Raw genomic sequence first — 11,841 nt, 5'->3', positions numbered from 1 at the left:
AGGGAGACACAAGAAGGAAGAGATATGGGAACATATGTATATATATAACTGACTCACTTTGTTATAAAGCAGAAACTAACACACAATTGTAAAGCAATTATACTCCAATAAAGATGTAAAAAAATAATAATAAAGAAAAAGAAAAACTGTTCAACGTAAATCTTACAGCCTGGCCTTAACAGCTGCACCCTCTTGTCGCAGCCTTCCTGAAGTGCAGATTCTGGTGGTGTGTGTTTGGTTTTGTTTGTTTGCTTGTTTGCACACTTGTTTTGTTAATTTTTTGTCGGGGTCGGGGGGAAACTGGGTCTCTTTAAAAGGTACAATCTAAAAATCCGGAATTTAGAAGTGACAGCAAATGGCACACTGCATCATGTTTTAAGTAGCAGTGATGCAGCATGTAATTTAATCTCACTTTTTAACTTTTAACTGTATTATTTATATATAATAGCCCATACAAAGAATATAGAAAAGTATGGATATGCTAAAAGAGTGTGGATATCATCAGCAACAGGCTTCAACAAAATAAAGAGATATTATCCAGACTTAGTTTCTGAAGATCAACTACATTAGAAGCAAGATTCTCTTCTCCAAAGTGAAAGCATCTGGTTGCAGATCCCTATCTTCCAAGACAAACAGATCAACCCAGGAGCTACCTAGAGGTAAACAGTCCTTTACCTTACTATGCTGACCAAGGGACTATGCTGAACAAGAACAATAAGAAGCATCCTCACGTAGTTTCCCTGAACAAACGCCACAACTTTGTCAGATAATTTCTAAAACAGCCTTCAAAGAACACTTGGATATTTTACTGTTTTCCTTCTTGTTTTCCCCTTTATGTCAGTGTTGGGCATATATTAGGAACAGAACTCATTAATGATCTATTAACTTTATTCCTCCACTGAGTTACAAATGTAGAAGGGGAAAGATATGTTACTTTTAAGGCTGGCTGCAGTTTGAGTTTTAGAGGGAGTAGCATTCCTTTTAAAGATAAAACTGTTCCTTCTTTTAACAATATTTTTTGAATATGCAAAGATAGAATTGAGGGCTACAATGGAAGGATGTAAGCAAAGAGAGGACAAAATAACTCTGAATATTAATATGTCAAAAACATCTGAATGCCCTGCTATTAGATTGAAAGAGACAGAGGGTAGGATCCCAGAGTTGGGTTATCTAACCTGTTCCCTGTAACCCTTCTAATCTGTGGATATTCTCTAGTGAATATTTGAGCCCCAGGCAAATATTTCCTGGAGTCCCCAGGAAAATTGACCCCCAGTGATGCTGAGAGTCCATATCCCACACATGCTTAGAAAACACACACCTCTGATCAAGAAGTAGAGAACAAGCAGTGATGGCAGATGGAGAGAGAGAAGCCCCTCACCTTTTATGAAGAAGTGACCTATTATTGCTTAAAGCCAGAAGCAAAGGGACTCAATGAACACATCTTTCCCACAGACACCATCTGCTGTCAGTTTAAGCCTTGGCTCTCAGACTCCAAAGTGAAAATAAATATTAAGTATCTACTACCCAGCATACTGCTAGATGTTCACAGCCATACAAACCTTCAATTCTATAAGATGAAGACAAAAATACCTATTTTATATATGAAAATTTAAGACTAGCAATATTCTTTAATTTGCCTAGGGATACCCAGCCAGTAAATAACAAAGACAGGATTCAAATGCAAATATCTGATTCTAGCATGCCAGTGCACTTTCCACTACAACAAAGTGTGTCATTCATTTATTTAATAAATATTTATCAAGTGCTTATTATGTGCTGGGCAGAAAGATGGCCATGGAAAGGACAATGCCCTCACTTCCATGAAACTTGCATTCTAGTCACTAAATAGCACATAAACAAGGTCATTGGAAGTGGTGGTTAGTACTGTAAAGGAAGTAAGCAGGGAGATGTGATGAAAAGTGATGGGGAGCAAGCACTTCCTTGGGCGCTAGAGTGTTCTGGAAAAGGCCTCTCTGAAAATAAGACATTTAAGCCAAGTCTTAAAAATGGAACGGGAACCAGCCAGGCAAACATCTAGGGGCCCAAAATTTCAGGCAGATAGAAGAGCAAAGGCAAATGCTCTGACATGTTTGAGAATAGAAAGGAGTCCAAAATAGCAAGAACACAGTGAACTACAGGAAGACTTGTACCAGACGAGGTTAACAGAAACTAAATTATTTTAAGATTTTTTTTAATTTAAGAAATAAAATATTTTTAAAAGATTTTGTAGACCATAATAATGAGTTTGTATTTTACTCAAAATTCAATGAAAAGTCACTAAGGATGCTAAATAAGGCAGGACATTATCTGAATGACATTTTAAATAGTGACTGGGTGGAAAGTGAACAGTAGGCGAATAAGAGTGGAAGCAGGGGATTAGTGAAAAAGTCATCACAGTCATCAGGTAATGATACCCAGACCAGGAGGCAGGGGTAAGAGCCAAGAGATTAGTTTGGAGGTTACTGCAGCGATTCATGCTAGAGGTCATGGTGTCTTAAACTACTAGATCAGTGGTTCTTAACTGGGTACAATATTGCCCCCCCCAGGAAACATTTAGCAACATCTTGAGACTTTTTTGTCAAAACTGGAGGGGCAGTAATGACACCTAGTGAGTAGAGGCCTAGGATGCTGCTAAACATCCTACAATGCACAAGATTGTCTCCCTGAAAACAAAAGAAATACCTGGTCCATAATGTCAATTGTAACAAGGTTGAAAAACCCAGTACTAGATGAGACTTGGGGAAAAAAACAGATTTGGAGAAAATTTGAGAGGTTTGGGATATATCAATATTTTAGAAGTAGTACCAACAGGACACGCCAAAGAGGGTTAAAGTAAAAACCTTCAGTGTTTGACCTGGATAACTGGGTCGCAGTGGTGCCAATTACCAAGATAGTGAAGACTTGAGGAAAAATGAGACTGAGAGGAGTTCAATTAAGTATTCAGCTTGAAGCATATTATGTTCAAGATGACTACTGTCCAGATAGAGATCTCAAGTAGTTCATTAGATATAGAGGTAAGAACTCATAGGAAAAATCTGGGAAAAAATATAAATATGAGAGTTATAAGCATTTGAATTTTATTTAAAAACATGGAATCGAGTGAGATCATATAGGGAGAGAGTTGGGAGAAGAGATGAAAAGGGAAGGGAAGAGAATGAATGAGAAGGCAAGGGAAGAAAGCTCAGGTCTACACCTTGAAGCACTCTCACTTTTCTTTTTTTTCTTTTTTTACATTTTAATTAATTTTTATTGGAGTAGAGTTGATTTACAATGTTGTGTTAATTTCTGCTGTACAGCAAAGTGAATCAGTTATACAAATACATACATCCACTCTTTTTTAGATTCTTTTCCCATATAGGTCATTACAGAGTATTGAGTAGAGTTCCCTGTGCTATACAGTAGGTCCTTATTAGTTATCTATTTTATATATAGTAGTGTATATATGTCAATCACAATCTCGCAATTTATCCATCCTCCCACTTTTCCCCTTGGTAACTATAAGTTTGTTTTCTGCACCTGTGACTCCATTTCTGTTTTGTAAATAGGTTCATTTGTACCATTTTTTTTAGATTCCACATATAAGTGATCTCATATGGTATTTGCCTTTCTCTGTCTGACTTCACTCGGTATGACAATCTCCAGGTCCATCCATGTTGCTGCAAATGGCATTATTTCATTCTTTTTTATGGCTGAGTAACAGTCCATTGTATATATGTACCACAACTTCTTTATCCATTCCTCCATCGATGGACATTTAGGCTGCTTCCATGTCCTGCTATTGTAAATAGTGAGGCACTCTCACTTTTCTAAAGATAATTCAGAAAACTAGAAGGAACAATCAGGGAGGTAACAGCAAAACCAGAAGAGTGGTATCATGGAAGCCCAGAGGGAAAAGGAAAGTATTTCAAGAAAGAGGCAGTGGTTAATAGTAGAAATGCCACCAAAAGGCAGAACAGAATGAAGACCAAATAGTGTCCCTTATCTCTGGCAACTTGAAGGTAATTAGCAGTTTTAATAGAGTCATAGGAATGGTAGCAGCTGTGAAATGAGTAAATAGGAGGTGAAGAAACAGAGATAGAAAATGCAAACAATTCCTATTTATGGAATTGGAGTCAAAAAAAATAAGGCAGCTGCTGGATGAATCTGTACAGTCAAGAGAGTTTTGTTTTATGTTTCTTAATGTAGGTCATGTTGGTATGCTGATAGAAACGATCCAAGAAAAAGAGATAGGAAGATAACTGAAAAAAGTGAAGTAATTAAGATAGTAAAAAAGAATGGGATCCAGAACAAATGTAGAGGAGTGGTCCATTAGTAGGAGTAAGGATACTTCTTCCATCGTAACCAGAAAGAGATGAGTCCACATACAAGTAGGCTGAGAAGAAAAGAGAGTTCCCCTATAATGTCTTTGATTTCCTCCATGTTGTTTCAGTTAAAGAAGGAGAGGTAATCAGCTGGAAGGATTAGGGGTGAGGAAGAGACCTGAGGAAGAATAATCTAGGTGAGGGTCCCTAGCTAGGTCCATACTTGCCGTGAAGTTTTGACTATCCTCAACACCATGACTAAGTGTCCATAATAATGAAGGCATCCCACTGAAAACACAACCATCTGAACCACGCCACTGTAACCAAGAGGCTGAGAGCTACTGGAAATGATCACACAACTGGAATTACTAGAAATGCTTGCCCCAGACCACTAGTCTCTAGTCAGCATGCTCACTCACACTCCCAAGTGTTGTTGAACCCAAGTCCATGCACTTGATGCACAGTGAGTCCAAGCAAACAGAAAAGTCGAAGTGTGGAGCAGAGAAAGTTTTATTAGTTGGAGCCACCAACCCAGAAGATGGGAAAAGGAGGCTTGTCTCAAATCCACCTTGCTAACTGGCCAGGGGCTCAAGGGTTTTAAAGGCATAAAGGGTAAAGAGGAGGGGGTTCTTTGTGATTTTAGCTTCCTGATAAGACCTCAGTTGCAGACTTCCTGACACCGTTTTTTGACTCGATGTGTCATTGGTGATCACGACTGATCTATGTGTTCCTGTAAAGTAAACTAGTAAATCATGGTCTTATGATCCCTTAACTTCTTTCTAGGAGAGAGCAAAGGCGATGATTGAGGCACTTTATAATTTATTTAGAGCCTTCATGATGGTTCGGGAGGTTCAGTTCTTAATTGACTCTCCCTGTGTCATCAATTTTAAGTCTGCTTGGGGCCAGTTGGTTGAAGCCACAGAACATTATCTCAACAGTTTGGGGTCATAAATCAAGGCATTAGTTTAACCTAACAATCTTGGAAAAAAATATGTTGAGCTTGCTTTTCCTTTGTTTCTGTGTTCCCTCACTTTCCTAGTTAGTAACTTTGAATCTGCTCTTTGGAACTCAGGGAAGGTCTAGGAGACTAAAGCTTTTTTCTATAAACAAGAAACAGGGGACACAGAAAGGCTTTTGTATCTCGGAGGGTACCAAAGGATTATGTTTCAAAAGGATTATGTTACATATTCTCTAGCCTAAAATTTCCATCTCTTTCCCTTCTCCCTCAGCTCTTAGTAAATGAACTTGCCTAATATTTTACAGAGCAAACAGCAGTCATCAGATTGATTCCTTCAATTTATTGCTACCACATCTACAAATGGTGCATCTGTTCCCATCTTCTTTGTCTTTATTCCTGTTAAAATGGCCCAGTAAAAGATCAATCCCTCCATTTGTGCTCGAGTTACAAAAACACCCTGCCTTCCCAGGGCCTCTATTCCTTTATTTCTTCACCAATTCACAGCTGAAGTCTTCAAAAGGCTGAGTTGTCTACAGACATCCCATCATCCTGTGTCCACATCTTTACCTCTCACCCTGCTCTGATTCACCTTTCACCCCTGGGCACGATTTTCTCAGCTCACCAAAGACTTATTTGCTGCTAATTTAAATGGACTTATTTCAGTCATTATTGTACTTGACCTCTTAGCAATTCCCCACACTTTGATCACTTTGCCGTTCTTGAAAAACTCTTACTTTGCCTTGTGTAAAACCGCCCTCTCGAAGGTTTTCTCCTGTGGTGCTGCTCCTTCTCAATCTCTTGTGCTGACTTCTCTACCTCCATCCACACTTCAAGATGTTGGCCTTGGGCATGATTGAATCTTGGGCCTTGTCTATTCTCATATTAAATCAGAGATAGCAAATTGGCAACCTTCAAGCTCAAACCTCATTGTCTGAAAAATAGTAAATACCCAATAGACATTTGCTTGAATAATTAATTAGTTATAAGACTAGAACTCAATTGGGCTTAGGGTAAGGGGATGAGGACACAGTGTGGAACCAGCCGCTAAAGCAAGCTCCAAGACAAGAAATTCCTCCCCACCCCACATCAACAGGTTCTCATAACAGTTAACATAAACTACCTAGGCCAGACAATTGACAATTGTCCAACAAGAGACACTTAAGGACATTGTTGACATCTGGTGATTTTAAAACACAGCTAGGAAGTTGTTTGGAGTATTTGGCCTGGGGTGTACAATCAAGAAATTCACACAACTAAATTATGTAGCCAAATGAGAGCTAGCTTAGAACTCCCAGTAAAATGAGGGTCAAATAAACACACTATTACCAGTTTACCCACTTGTTTCTCTTCTAAGATTCAGTGATAGTTTGTTATGCTTACCCTTGTCTCTGATCAATTTCATGACAGTCAGCAAAGGAAAGGTAGAACCAAGCAAAGAGCATAGTCCAATTCACATGCTTTCAGGTCAAATTCATCTCTATAAAACTCTGATTCAACTTCTTCCAAAACCAGCTGATGAGCAAAAAATTGGCCCAACCTAAACTTATCCAGAAATAGCTGTTCAGACAAGACTTGGCTCTATATAAATTCACTGGAGACCAGCTAATCAACAGAGAAGTTTACCATCCAAAATTCACCCCCAAACAAATGTTTATTCAAGATCTAGTTCTATACAAACTCATTTGAAATCACCTTGTCAGAAAAAAGCTTTCTCTTCCAAGGCTCATCCAAAGGCAGCTGTTTAGCCAGGACCTAGCTCTATACAAATTCATCCAAGACAAGTTGATCTGCAAAGAATTCTCTCATCCAAAGAAGCTATTCAGTAAGGAGCTACCTCAAACAAACTCATCTAAAACAAGCCAGTACTCATCCAAAAACAGCTGCTTCTAAACAAACTCTCAAAAAACTAACATCAGGAAAGCATTTCCCTGTCCATAGCTGGTCCAAAAAAAGCTGTTCAGCTGAGACCTGGATGTACACAAAACTATTCAAGAATAGTTAATAAGCAAAGAACCAACCCATCTAAAATGCATCCAGAAACATCTACTTAATTAAGTGTTGTCTTTCCATATAGTCATCCAAGAGCAGCTATTAGGCAACGAATTGTCCTGGCCAGAGCTCTTCATAAAACAGCTATTCAGTCAGGAACTTGCTCTCAAAAACTCATATAAAACCCCATAGTCAATGAAGCCCTGAGTTATCAAAGTATTTTCCAAAATCTGCTATTTATAAAAAACTTTAAAAGCCACCTCAAAAAATACCTGACCACACCAAACTTCAAACAAATCAACAAAAGACCTGGACAAACTCAATCTCACCAAAAAGAAATTTTTCCTCCCCTACTCCTCTATCAAAACCCAAATCCAGATCTAATATTTTCATTTGCAAGCTCTCACCCTCAAATACAAACTAGTACTATAACTTTCACTGTCCCTGTTACCACTGCTTCTAAAGCAACTTCTACCACCACCACCACATCTACAACTAAGTTCTAACCATAATCCCCACACTAACATCAGCTATAACTATAAAACAAACCACCCCATCCAAAACAGCCCCAAAGCTGGCACCTATAACAATTACTTTGAAACAAAAATATTTCCCTATGATGGCACCTAATCTTAAACTGCCTATTTGTCTAACTTTGAAACACAGAATCTCCTATGGCACCACAGAAACAAATACTGACCTTGCATTTCCCTTTAAAACTATATATTTTCCTGATACTCCTACAAAACTGAAAGTAACTACCTAATTGTCAGTATTGTTTCGACTCTGAAACTACGTAAATTCCCAACACCATTCCACAACCTTATTATCTAAACCATCATACCACCATCCAAACACTGAAAACATGAATTAATCCTTATACTAGTACCACATCTCTCATTTCTCCCCTCAGCATCCTCATTTGTGACCATTTGCAGGACATTCTTTCTCATTCTGAAAAATCATCTACAACAAAGCCTGCTATTTTTAAATCCATAAGAGTGTACTTTTAATGGTGAGTTGAAATTTTCCCACATAAACAGAGTACAATGTTACCACAACATGTTGAGCTCAACCCTGATGAATGTGGAAATTTGATATAATGTATCCAGTATTTCTAACGACATTACATACTGAACTTTATCACCTATGACCAATGGCTTCTCCCAAGAAGTCTGGACATATTTTCCTGATACCCAACCTGAAAAAAACTTCAAGAGATTAGTAATAAACCTATATAGTTTTTTCTATTTAGTAGAATTTTAGATATACTTAATTCAGTGGCTGTCCTTCTGACATTCATCAAACCACTCCATAGAAAAGTGGCTCTACAGAAGGTTTTCAAGCATATACCCTAATTTCCTCTGGGTAGTATGAACTGGTCAACAATTTTAAAGAATTTTGTAAATTTACAAAGTCAAGCAAGTGATAACTCAATTCAACTCATATTTATTGCTCTACCACATGCAAGATACTTTGCTGGGTTGTACAAAGAATACAAAATGAACAAGACACAAGATCTTCCTTTAAATCTAATATCTCAAAATAAGAACACAAATAACTATAGCATCAGCCAAAGTAGAATAAAATAAATATGAAATTCATTAGTTAAAATAGAGTTTCAGAGAAGGAAAAGAAATCCTGACTCCAAATTAGGGGCAGAAAGACAATGACTATTGTGGCATAAAGAAGGATCTTTAAGAATGAGTAGAACATTGACAGCCAGAGATGAAACGGGAGACTCCAGGCAGAGGGAATATCATGAACAAATTTAGAGAAACAAGATGAAAATCCACTAAGGCTCTTTTCTGACATCCAGTGCATACTTCCATTTCACCTTCACATTATGCAGTGATAGATACTGGCCGTATTTCCCATAAGAATGTAAGCAGGTATTCTGTCTTATTCACTTTTTTACCCTAGCATCTAGTACAATGTCTGGGCTAGATCAATTTAGGTTTATATTTAATAGGTGTTGTTGGAATTATTCTGCACCAGGGAGTGCTGACTGCAGTTTCCAACTATTAATTTACTTAATTATTCAATTACGTTATCACAATATCACAATAATAAATAGCAATCATGTGTCTCAAATCCTTTTAATACTGTGATTGAATGATCAAGTGGTAGAAGGAGAAAAAGAGGTTTCCAGTCTACTTTATCTTTTCATTGCCAAACAGGTCCTCTTAGACTGGGATTCACAAAGAGTGCCTTGTGTCTGGGTAATTCCTATCTTCCCACATCCATTGGGTGTAATGGAGTTGGGAAGAGGGTACATCACTTGGCTTGAGAAATCCTAGAAAGTTCAGGGGTCACACAAAAGAGGTTTCACCAGGATTCTTCTAAACCAGAGACTCTTAACCTAGGTCTTCACAGTTAGGCTCTCAGGACATCCATGAAACACATGTGTTGTTTGATACACATTGTGTTCAAGGGCATATGTGCCTTTTTTCTGAGGAGATGGTGTATAGATTCAATCAGATTCTCAAAATATTCCATAAACCAAAGAAACTTAAAACTAAAACCAATAAAAAACATCAAGAAATGTCTAGACCTACAGGGCTAGGTGTCACCTGTAGTTCACAAAACACTTTAATGAATCCTCATATCAAGTCACTTAAGGAAAATAAATTACCTCACTGTTTTTGCGATGTCTCTCAGTTTTTGAATGATTGAGGAATTTTCTCCTTTTATAGTATATATTTCTTGACACACACCTCCATAATTATATTACTGCAAGTTATCAGCTTTCAAACTTAAAATTCCTTGTCTAAGAAATTACTCACCCTTCTTAATTTCCCTTGTTTATTTTGGCCAAAGTCTACTGACTGCTCATTTTCCAAGCTAGGGCATGTCCCATTCTAGCTTGGGGCTGGAGACATGTCTGCAACAGACATTTGATGCACTGTCAGTTCCCTGAATCACCTGATGTCCAGACAGTCACACAGTGATTCAATTCAAATGAGCTATTCATTAGCACCATACTCTAGATTGGGAATAGAACCCGTCTCCTCACCTAAGCCGAGGAAAAACAGTGGCATAAAATTCAACTCTGCCTCTTCCAAAAAAGAAAAATATATATATATTTAAGGAAGCCCCTTCCCCTACACATTCACTGAAAATAATGCCCAGGGGAGAGGGGATTCCCCAGTGTGGTGGGCTCCCCCCTACTCAATGAGGCTTGACTATTTAATGTTCCCCCACAAAATGTAAGCTCTTTAAGGGCAAGGATTTTTGCCCCTTCCATTCACTGTTTTATCCCCAGGAACTGAAACAATGTTAGCAAAACATAGAGTGAATATATGCTAAATAATGGGTTGGAAGAATGAATTGACTGAGCAAAAGAATGAAGGGCTTCCCTGGTGGCGCAGTGGTTGAGAATCCGTCTGCCAATGCAGGGGACACGGGTTCGTGCCCTGGTCCAGGAAGATCCCACATGCTGCAGAGCGGCTGGGCCTGTGAGCCATGGTCACTGAGTCTGTGCATCCGGAGCCTGGGCTCTGCAATGGGAGAGGCCACAACAGTGAGAAGCCCACGTACTGCAAAAAAAAAAGAATGAATATGTCTATGAAAGCCTGTGAGAACATAAAGTTGCTTCCCTTCCACATACTTCAGCTCTTATGTTTCATTGTTCCTCTTAATTTCACCTTCTTTACCAAGCTGTTCTCCGTCCCATCAATCATATATATCCTTCAAATCCACTTAAAGTCTCATCTCTTCTCTGAACTCTACCTTGCTCCAACTCCCTAGAGTATATACCTCTACCATTTATCCATCAACATGCAGTGACCATCTGCTGCTCTACAAAGTTATTAATATAGAAGACACTAAAGAAATATAAGACAAGGCCCCAGGAACTCTCCATCTATTTCAAGAGAAACATACAGTCAGGAAATAATGAAGGAGCTGTGTGAGATAATGTCTGATCAAGAGCCAAAATAAATAATAGAAGCAAACAATCAAAAATACTACAGGTGATTAAAATTAGGTATCTCTCCAACCTTTCACTGCTAGCTTCACCTCATTTGGTTCCAGTGATAAGCAACAATAACATCTCTCCTTCATATGTAAACACTTGTTCCGCTCTCCTTGCATTCTTAATGAATGGATTATTTTTATTCTTCAAAACCTAGTTCAAAGGTCACCTCCTCTACTGGGTTTCTCTGCTGTCTGTCCCCAACAAAATTAACCACGCTCCCCTTCGTACCTGTGAATACTCCTAGGATTACATTTACCAAGCATATACGGGTTAACCTTTGTGTTTCTCCCATTCTTACCAGACAGTAACAAAAGTTGATTGTGTAATGAATAATTACAGAAAAGGTTTTGGGAACAACTCATCATCTCAGACAGACATTCTGTCCCCTAAAACTAGCCAAATCTAAGATGGCCTTCCATGGGACTTCCCTGTGGTGCAGTGGTTAACACTCCACCCTTCCACTGCAGGGGGCACATGTTCGATCCCTGTTCAGCACAGAATGGCCAACAAAAAATAAGAACTAAGATGGTCTTCCATGTGAAATCCTAGCATGACACAGATTTATCTTTGATTGGACTCAAAATTTGTTGAACAGACCCCACCTCCATCCATAT

Source organism: Monodon monoceros, unplaced genomic scaffold, assembly GCF_005190385.1.
Source record: "Monodon monoceros isolate NGI ecotype Baffin Bay Population unplaced genomic scaffold, NGI_Narwhal_1 Super_Scaffold_20, whole genome shotgun sequence".
NCBI classification, from domain to species: Eukaryota; Metazoa; Chordata; class Mammalia; order Artiodactyla; family Monodontidae; genus Monodon; species Monodon monoceros.
Note: the sequence above shows the minus strand (reverse complement) of the source record.